At 37.2% G+C, this 9,773-nt stretch overlaps 1 pseudogene; it reads left to right on the top strand.

Moving 5' to 3' along the window:
- The first annotated feature begins 4,548 nt into the window (after nt 1-4,548).
- LOC107135344 lies at nt 4,549-6,135 on the top strand (annotated as a pseudogene).
- The last annotated feature ends 3,638 nt before the right edge of the window (nt 6,136-9,773 follow it).

Below are 9,773 nucleotides of genomic sequence, written 5' to 3'. Positions count from 1 at the left end.
TTGTTTTTTACTAATTTCTAATCTACTATAAAGATAACGCAACCCAATAAGATAACACAAAACAAAACTGAAACTGAATGAAACAAAAACGGAATAAAAAATCTTTGTATCAATTTTCTCTTCCTCAGGGCCGACAAACTTCAAACCTTTAGTAAACCATTTTTTCCAGTTTGCCTGAGAAATTTCTAGGGATAGGCAGCTTGAAACAAAAACAAGATAAATCAAAACAAGAACGCACTGTTTTTTTTTTGAAATGATCACCCATTCTTTTGCTCTTCCTCAGGGACGAGCAATTTCACTTACCTCCAAGCTTCAGAAGTTCCCCGTACGGGCCACCAAATGCCGCAGTCTGGCTGGGCACACAATCACGAGCCACCACACAGCTTGTAGATTCAAACAGCAACTCTTTATTCCCGAACTCACACCAGCCGTCTACAATCACATTCTGGGGAAATCCACGTTCTCTGCCCAAATCCACATCCACTGGGCTTCTGTCTCCCAAAAAATACTGTCTGAATCCCGTGAGAACTCAAGGGGAACTCAGGCAGCAGGATACGCCCTATTCCCAGCAGGAATAATCTTAAACCTTAAACCTGGAACCTAAACTGGGAACGCCCTAAACCTGATTATCTTAAACCGGGAACACCCTAATCCGCCTTGGTCCTTGAGCAAGGTCACCTACATTCAATGTCACTGCAACATGGGGTACGCTGGCAAGGAAATTGTCATACCTACTTGGCTAATGGCTCCCAGCACTATATTATTCAAGATGTGAAGAAAAACTCTGACAGAATCAGACCTCTACATCTATTTACATAAACATTAAATACTAATCTATTTTAAAAGTTTCACAAAGAAAATCCTAGAGATATCAATAACTATTGGGAAGGATATCCAAATGAGAGACTGAATCTCTTCAGGTTTATAAACCTTATCTTAAAAGAGCAAAGTAAAATAAAACACCTTAGCTATGTTTCATTTGGTTTCAGTTTTGGCCTCTGTGAGAGATAAACTATTCAAATAAAACTTAGAATTTTTAAGTAGTACCATGATGATTTTTCAAGGATGCTTATGAAAATTTAGCTCACACCTCATGATAACATGAAAACATTAATTTAAGAATAAGGCAAGGATTTATTTCTGCTAAGACATTATTGCAGGGTAAAAGCACAGAGTATATAGTAAAAATTAATCATATTTTACCCTGGTTTTGATATCAAATTAAATATCTGCAAATGTTACTGAGAACTTGTGAATATCTTGAAAACATGGCATCATGTGAAACTTTTTTTTAACTTGTAATGAAATATCCATCTTGGCTCCATATATATGTATACATATACACAGAGTCATATGTTTCTTACATAGCTTTGTGAAAAAAAATTATAAATTTTTTTTAAACTTTTGAGACTTGAGACACCCTGAAGAAATGACAAGCAATTTGCTGATTATCCCTACATGAGCTTAAGAGAATTCCTAGAACTCATTCACTAATTGTCATAGACTAATTTATTCACAGGTGTAACAGTGAGGGTGTCTTGGAGAAACATAACCCATGTGCAGAGAGAGAGAGAGAGAAGTCTTAATGAGGGAATGGCTCACACAATTATGGAGATTATGAGTCACTGTGTGCAATTTAGAGGCACTGAAAAGCTTGTTTCTTGTTCCAGTCACTTTTTCTTGGAAGGTGAAATGGCCAGACATTTTAGTATATGTCAACTCATGGATGGTAGCCAATAATTTTGCTGGATGACAAAAGACATGGAAATAATTTGATCTGTAAATTGTAGACAAAAGTAATATAGGCAAGAAATACAGGGATAACTCTCCAAAATGCTAAAAATAGGAAGATATTAGTGTCCCCTGTGGATACACAACAAAAGGTTGTGTAAGCAGAAGAGGATTTTTGTAATCTAGTCTTTGGTATCACCTTATCAATGGATGTCAGGCAGCCTCTTTATAGCAATTTATACCTACCTTCTATTACCCATCCTGCATTCCCTTTGTCTTCCTCAATTGCCTCAACTTGTGGTAAGTCTCTACCTGTTGGAGTCACACAAGCCTTCACTTATGGAAGGTTTGGGACACTAGTAATTTTCCACATAAAGTTGTTGGAATTTTCTTTTGACTTTAATATGTGTCTGTATTACCACAGGCATTGTAATATGAAGAAAATCATTTGGGTATTTCTTCCATTTCACATTTTTTTTTTACCTCTTTTATGGATTAAGAGTCCATTTTCTCCTTAGAAGTCAGGAAACATCACCACAACATCATTACAATTTTCTCTTTGCATTCAAACTTATGAGCATCCCAAAGTGGTAAAATGACAGTCTTAGGATCCAATTCATTGGAATGTTTGCCATGTCCCCTAGTGCAAGCATTCCTTCCTCTGGATCTAAGACCTCTCCTCACTGAAGTATAACATTACAGGAATATGAATCACAAGTGATAATAATGAGTGTTACCATCTCTTGAATCCTGCACCTCTGTTTTCTAGCTAATCAAAACAAGGAACGTAAGTTGAGGCTGATTCAGAGCATATTTATTCCCCTGGAGAACATTGTCTCAGCCCGTTAAGGTGTTTCCACATACCTAATACTATGCTTAAGTCCTTATGATATTGAAATTTAAAACACTACTGTGTTCATGAATCCTGTTTCCTGTGGAAAGTGGCTGACTGACATCTATAGAGAAGGTCATGCCAAAGACTTGATTGTAAAAACCCTCTTCTTAGTTCACATTTTGTTGTGTATTCACAGGGGACACTAGTATCTTCCTAATTTACCATTTTGGAGCATTATATCCTTGTATTTCCTGCCCACATTACTTTGTCAACAATTTACGAGTCAAATATTTCCATGTCTTTCATCATCCAGGAAAATCATTGGCTACCACCCATGAGTTGACATCTACTAAAATATCTGTCAATTTCTCCTTCCAAGAAAAAGGGCACTACTCAAAGTTCTTCATGCTGAGATGATTCTACTTCACAGCTCTCCTTTAGGGTTGTTCCAGTAAGGTGATGAAGTACTGTAGCTGCCCACCTTCAGGTGGGTAGAGAAATCGCTAAACCAGGTCTGAGTCATCTCTTCTACTAATCTTTCATAGAGCCTCCCTAAGCGGTCAAAGGTGAAGCTGAGGAAACAAGTTAATGCACCAGAAATGGAACCAAAAGTGTTTGGGACACCACGTTTTTTCTCTTTATTTTAACTGATACTCAAACCATGAAAAGTTGTACTTTTTAATGGGTTGCCATATAATATATACATTGCATAATGTTTAAATCAGATTGAACTTAACTCCTCAAACATCTATCAGTTGTATGTGGTAAAATCTTTCAAAATGATTTATTCAAACTTTTTGAAATATACAGTACATAATTAAAAATGTGAGCACAAATGAATTTTTACTTAAAAAAAGGAAAATAATAGTATTGATCTTGGTACAAAAGTACACAGTGCATTCAAAATTTTCTGAGTGAGCTATAAGAAAGCAAAAATTTCACTTTGAGTTGACTTTTGTTCAGGAATAAAGACAGGAATCTTTTTACATATGGACATCCATTTTCCCCAGCACCATTGTTTAAGAATGTTATCTTTTCTCCAAAGTATAGTTTTGACACCTTTGTGGAGTATCAGATGACTGTATCTGTTTGGATTTGTTTCTGTGTCTTCTTTTTATGTCATTGATCTTCACGTCTGTTTTGGAGCCCTTCCCATGCTGTTATAATCATTATCATTCTGTAGTTTAACTTGAGATCAGTTATTGTAAAACCTTTTGTTCCACTCCTTTTGCTCAGGATTGTTTTATTTATTATGGTCATTTATTCTTCTAAATTAGTTTTGATTTTTTTTTTGTAGGTCTGTGAAGAATTTCTTCAGTATTTTGATGGGGATTACATTGAATCTGTATAGTGTTTGTGGTAGTAAGCCATTTGGGACAACATTGTTTTTGCCTATCCAAGAACATGAGAGGTCTTTCCATCTTCTAAAGTCTACCTCAATGTCTTTATTGAGTGTTCTATAGCTTTCATTTTATAAGCCATCCATTTGTTTAATGGATTTATTCTAAAGGTTTTTTTTTTAATTTTCCCCCTTTGAGATTACTGTGAATGGTATATTTTTTTCTGACTCCTTTCTCAGCATTTTCATTATTGCAGCACAAGAGAACATTTGATGTATTTATGTTGATCTTGTATCATTTTACTTTTCTGAATTTGTTTACCAAATCTAGAAGTCTTCTGGTACACCAAAAGGTCTTCTTTACAGAGGATCCTATCATCAATGAGCCGAGAACTTTGACTTTTTAATTTTTGGCTTTCAGTTTACCTTCACATAGCCTTTATAATGTTGAAGTAAGGTCCTTGTATCCCTACGTTCTCCAGCATTTTTAATATGATGGATTTTATCAAATTATTTTGATGGAATCCTAATCCTGAGATGATAGTATTGAGAAATATGAAGATTTCGTGACAAAACTGATCAGAAGAGACATAGAATATTACATTATACTATTTAAGAGAACCATCTGGGATGCTGAGCAATGTTTGCAAAGTCAGTCTCTATGGTTTTCATGCCTGGATTCGGCCAGGAGGAACGATACAGCATGCTGGGCTCTGGATTTAAAGCTGAGCGTTTACGAGTCAATTTGAGATTAGTCATAAATCCTCTTAAACTATTGGAAGAAAAAAAAAAAAAAACGGAACTGTCCCAGAAAGAAGGAAGGAGATTGCTGACTAGAGGCCATGGAGATCCTGCAGCTGTACTGTGACCTGCTGCTGGCTCGGTTTGGCCTCATCCAGTCTGTGAAGGAGCTAGATTCTGGTCTGGCCGAATCTGTGTCTACACTGATCTGGGCTGCTCCTCGACTCCAGTCAGAAGTGGCTGAGTTGAAAATAGTTGCTGATCAGCTCTGTGCCAAATATAGCAAGGAAAATGGCAAGTTATATAGGAACAACCAGATTGGAACTCTGAATGACAGGCTAATGACAAAACTTAGTGTGGAAGCCCCACTCAAAATCCTGGTGGAGAGAATACCTTATTGAAATTGCCAAGAACTACAATGTACCCTATGAACCTGAGCTTCTGTGGTCATGGAAGAAGTTCCTCCTGGAGTAGAAACAGATCTCATTGATGTTGGATTCACAGATGATGTGAAGAAAGGTAGCCCTGGAAAAGGAGGAGGTGGTGGTGAGTCCACTGCACCTGTTGGTGGAACTGATGGAACAGTGCCAATGCCCATGCCTATGCCTATATCATGTCATCTCCAAATACTCCCTACTCATATCCACTGCCTAAGGGACCATCGGATGTCAATGGCATGCCAGTGGGGATTTATCAGGCCTTCCCCAATATTCATCCACCTCAGATACCAGCAACTCCCCCATCATATGAATCTGTTGATGACATTAATGCTGATAAGAATGTTTCTTCTGCACAGATATTTGGGCCTGGACCCAAGCAGGAAAACTCTGAAAAATCCCTTTCCAGACCTATGGATAACTATGACAACTTTGTACTGCCAGAGTTACCATCTGTGCCAGACACACTGCCAACTTCATCTGCCAGTGCCAGCACCTCAGCATCTAAAGACATTGACTTTGATGATCTTTCCCGGAGATTTGAAGAACTAAAAAAGAAGACATAGGTCTCTTAAACCAGGCAACCTCCACCTTCTGGAAGTTGAGACTGAGCAGTTTCTCCTTGTAACACAGAATCTCCGTGAAATTCCGTTTCATCTATTAAGCATCACTGAGCGTGACACTCTTCCTTGGGGCTCTCTTCCTGCTCTACCAAATTCTGTTGCTTTCCAGTTCTCTATTGAGACTAAGACACTAACAACTGGAGACTGAGGCCAGCACACTGGCTCCTGGCAGCTGTGCCTGTTTCCTGACAGAGGGATCCCAGGTTTTCTCCCTCAGTCCTTCCCCAGGAGAATGAGAAGATGAAGCATTGTGAGAAGAGCCACTGGAGATGGCTGGACTGTGGAGGAGAGCTCCTCGTGAAGTGTCTCAGCCTTCTGTTGTGGTTCCAGACTTGGAAACACTTCCCTCTGTACAGAGGGATTGTGCTGAGAATCAAGGACACTGTGTGTTTTCTCACTCTCATGTAAGAGAGAGAGAAAGTGGCTCAGGAAGCCATGGTAATGGTTCCTGAAATCTGGGCTCTCTCCTTGGCATGTACACTATTCCTTGTTGCAGGGCACTGCTCCATCTGGATCCAGTTATAAAGCTTGGTAGTTGCTAATAAAATTAGAAGAACCTGAAAAAAAAAAGAGAGAGAACCACCCAAGTATATAATTACTGCAAATGTGTATGGCCCTAATATTTTTGTACCTACATACATATAACAAACCCTACTCAATATAAGAAGCCAAATATATACTGAAATAGTAATAAATACTGGATTCATTTTGACATATTCAGACATGCATAGACTATAATTTACTCCACTTAAATTCCACATATAAAAGTGGAATATATAAAAAACAAAGAATTTCACTCACATATATACAGTGCAATTCTTTGTGATATGTTCATACATGCACTTTTTAAACATTTGTGAAACTATCAACTATAATTGCATTAAAAAATTTTAATCCTCTTCTTAGGAAAATAAATTACAAGTGTGCTTAGCTGTTGAAGTTGTCAACAAGCATATTGCTTCTGTCTTTTTTCATATTCCTTTAGCTCTCTGGGCTTCATTTTTATATTTTCATTTTCATATTTACAGGTTTGCTTATGATTTTTTACAGTGTTTAATCTGCTATGAATACACCAATATATACTATTTTTTCTTGTGCATTATTTATCCCTAGCAGTTCAATTTCTACTGTTAATATCCAGTTCAATTAATACTGTCAATAGTGTCTCTACTTAATGATTTTGGCAGTATAAAATGTCAAAGATTTATTTGTTTATTTATTTTTATGTGGTGCTGAGATTTGAACCTAGTACATCACATGTGCAGGGCAATCACTTTGCCACTGACCCACAACCCCAGCAGGTAAATGGATGAAGTTAGAGAAGGTAATGCTACATGAAGTTAGCCAATCCCCCAAAAAATGCCCAATGTTTTCTCTGATATAAGGAGGCTGATTCATACTAGGGTAGGGAGCAGGAGCATGCGAGTAAGAGACGAACTCTAGATAGGGCAGAGGGGTGAGAAGGGCAGGTAGGGGGCATGGGGTTAGAAATGATGATGGAATGTGATGGACAATATTATCCAAAGTAAATGAATTGGTGTGTATATTGTATACAACCATAAATATAAAAAATATGCTCTATATGTGTAATAAGAATTGTAATGCATTCCACTGTCATATATGAATAAAAAATTAATTAAAAATTTTGATGTTTGACAATAGTAATGTGTTTCAGTTCTTGGTCATTTGTTTGTGAGTGTGTTTGTGTGTGTGTGAGTGTGTGTGTGTGTGTGTGTGTATGTTAGTGAGGTCTTACTGCAAGGTAGCCAAGTTCTATTTTGAGGAGCAACCCAAGCTGCCTTAGTCAATTCTAATTGATTATTCTGCTCGGCATGCTTTATATTTTCCAGATTCTTCATATGCTTGAAATAATTAAATATGTACCATACATTGGTTATTACACCAAATAATTCTGTATTTTATAAGCTTTATTTAGCTTTGTTTTGGCATATAATATTTGGAAACAAGTTAATAATTATAAATATTGTTTTTAATATTTCTTAGATGAGTCTAGAATAGAGATTATTCAGGATAAATTCTTCTGCTCACTAGGAGGAAATATTTTTGAGTGCTATTGCCATTCACATGTGTTTTGTCAGTCACCTGTTGAATAATTGAGGATGATTATCCCAAAATTGGGATGCCCTTTCATGTCCTTTCCCTCTCTCTTATGCTTGATTTTTTTTCTCTCCAAACTCTAGCTAGCTGGTTCTCATCAGGCTCTCAGCTTTGTATCTTCTCCTCAGTATTTTTCTAGGCATCCCTTATACATTCTTTTTTTATTGTTGGTTGTTCAAAACATCACAAAACTCTTGACATATCATATTTCATACATTTGATTCAAGTGGGTTATGAACTCCCATTTTTACCCTGTATACAAATTGCAGAATCACATCGGTTACACATCCCTTATACAATCTTAAGCCAAGAAGGTGGGGAAATCACAGGAATCGTTTCATTTGTTTTTCATCATTTAGAGAACCTGCCTTTTATTTCCCTGTGTCAGTTTTTAAAATATATGTATCATATATGTTGTACATTTGTTTTATTTTGTTATTGTTTTTCTTTTTTAATGGAAGATTAACCCAGTCTCCATTTCTCCATATTGATTGGAAGCAGAAAAAAAATATAAAACATATATTAAGGTGTGCTGTGAAAATATACTTTACAATCTTTAAAAAATATTCTTTGGTAATACTCTCATATCCACATCAGTGGGAGCAAATGTTATTCTTTTTTTTTTTTAATGTCAAGATTTTCATCCCTTTTCACTCCTGTTCCAACCCTGGCCTAAGACTGTGTCCACTTCTGAAACTGTTATAATTAAATCCCAACAGGATTTTCTATTTTCAATACTCAGCATTCTCTGCTCTGATATTTAACAGCAGTCAGAGCTATCCATTAACTACAGGTAGATAGCACCCATCTTTAGCTAAGATTTCTACAATTATTCTTTTATTCATCAGAATAAAAGACAAATTTTGCAATAGCTTAGGTGGTATCCCTTGGTCAGTTCTACATCATATCAATCATTTTTTTTTTCATTTCTTAATGATATTTTAAATTCCAGATACCTTTTGCCGATGTTCCAGAATGAACCCATCATTTCAGTGTTTAGGAATTTTTGCCTTAATAGTACTCTCACCTTGGAATAGATCTCCATTTGCTATCTATACAACCCACTCACTCAACTCTTCATTTTCAAGTCAACTACTCAAAGGGATCTCCAACTTAAAAATTTAAGTGCCATCCTAGCTCCTTCTCAATTCTATTTTCATTTTGTTCAGTACCATCTAAAAACTGTATCAGTCACTTCCCGTTAAATTTTCTCTAAGCTTCATCAAGAGATTAAGCAACGTATGCTTACTGAACACATGAATCTTTGTGTATAATATCCATCAGTTTTTTCTGTGTGTGATAAGCACTACAGATAAAATGGTAAAGTTTTGTTGTAGATCAACTTACCAATATTGAACAAAGAAAGCCTTTGGCTTTAAAATAATATTTACCCAAAGAGAGGAGGCTTTAGTCTACCTTGAGAATTTAGGGTAATGATAAGTTATATTTGAAATTAAATACAAACTCCTATCTGAATTATAAGCCAGAATTAATCATTTACTAGATGTGGTAAGCCATTCTTATAGACCGTGGCCGCCATTAGAAGATGGCGCCGGCTTCCACTGTGGCCTGTGATAAACAACTCCTTTTATGGAGAGTTGGCGCACAATCCCTTACCACCCTATGAGAGAGATCCACGTGGCGGCTTGGGATTGGGACGGGGGGGGCTTTATTAAGCTGTGCTTGGGTGTGTTCGGGCGGCGGGGCGCTAGAAGATGATACATGACTCAAGGCCTGAATAAACTGTTGAAGGAAGAATCCTGTGTCGTATTTCCCTTGCCGGCGAGGGGTCGCGACAGTTGGTGGCCCGCACGGGGAACATATTCCTCGAACCCAGGATCCAGAACTTTCAGCAGTCAGGGTGGTGCGCCAGTAAGTTCCCAGGTAAGTGGGAATCCGCAAGTAAGTAGCGGGACGCTCCTCTGTAGAAAAGGAGAGAGCGGGGATTT

This window comes from Marmota marmota, unplaced genomic scaffold, assembly GCF_001458135.2.
Source record: "Marmota marmota marmota unplaced genomic scaffold, marMar, whole genome shotgun sequence".
NCBI lineage: Eukaryota > Metazoa > Chordata > Mammalia > Rodentia > Sciuridae > Marmota > Marmota marmota.
The sequence above is the reverse complement of the archived record's forward strand: the minus strand, read 5'-3'. Positions and strand labels throughout refer to the sequence as shown.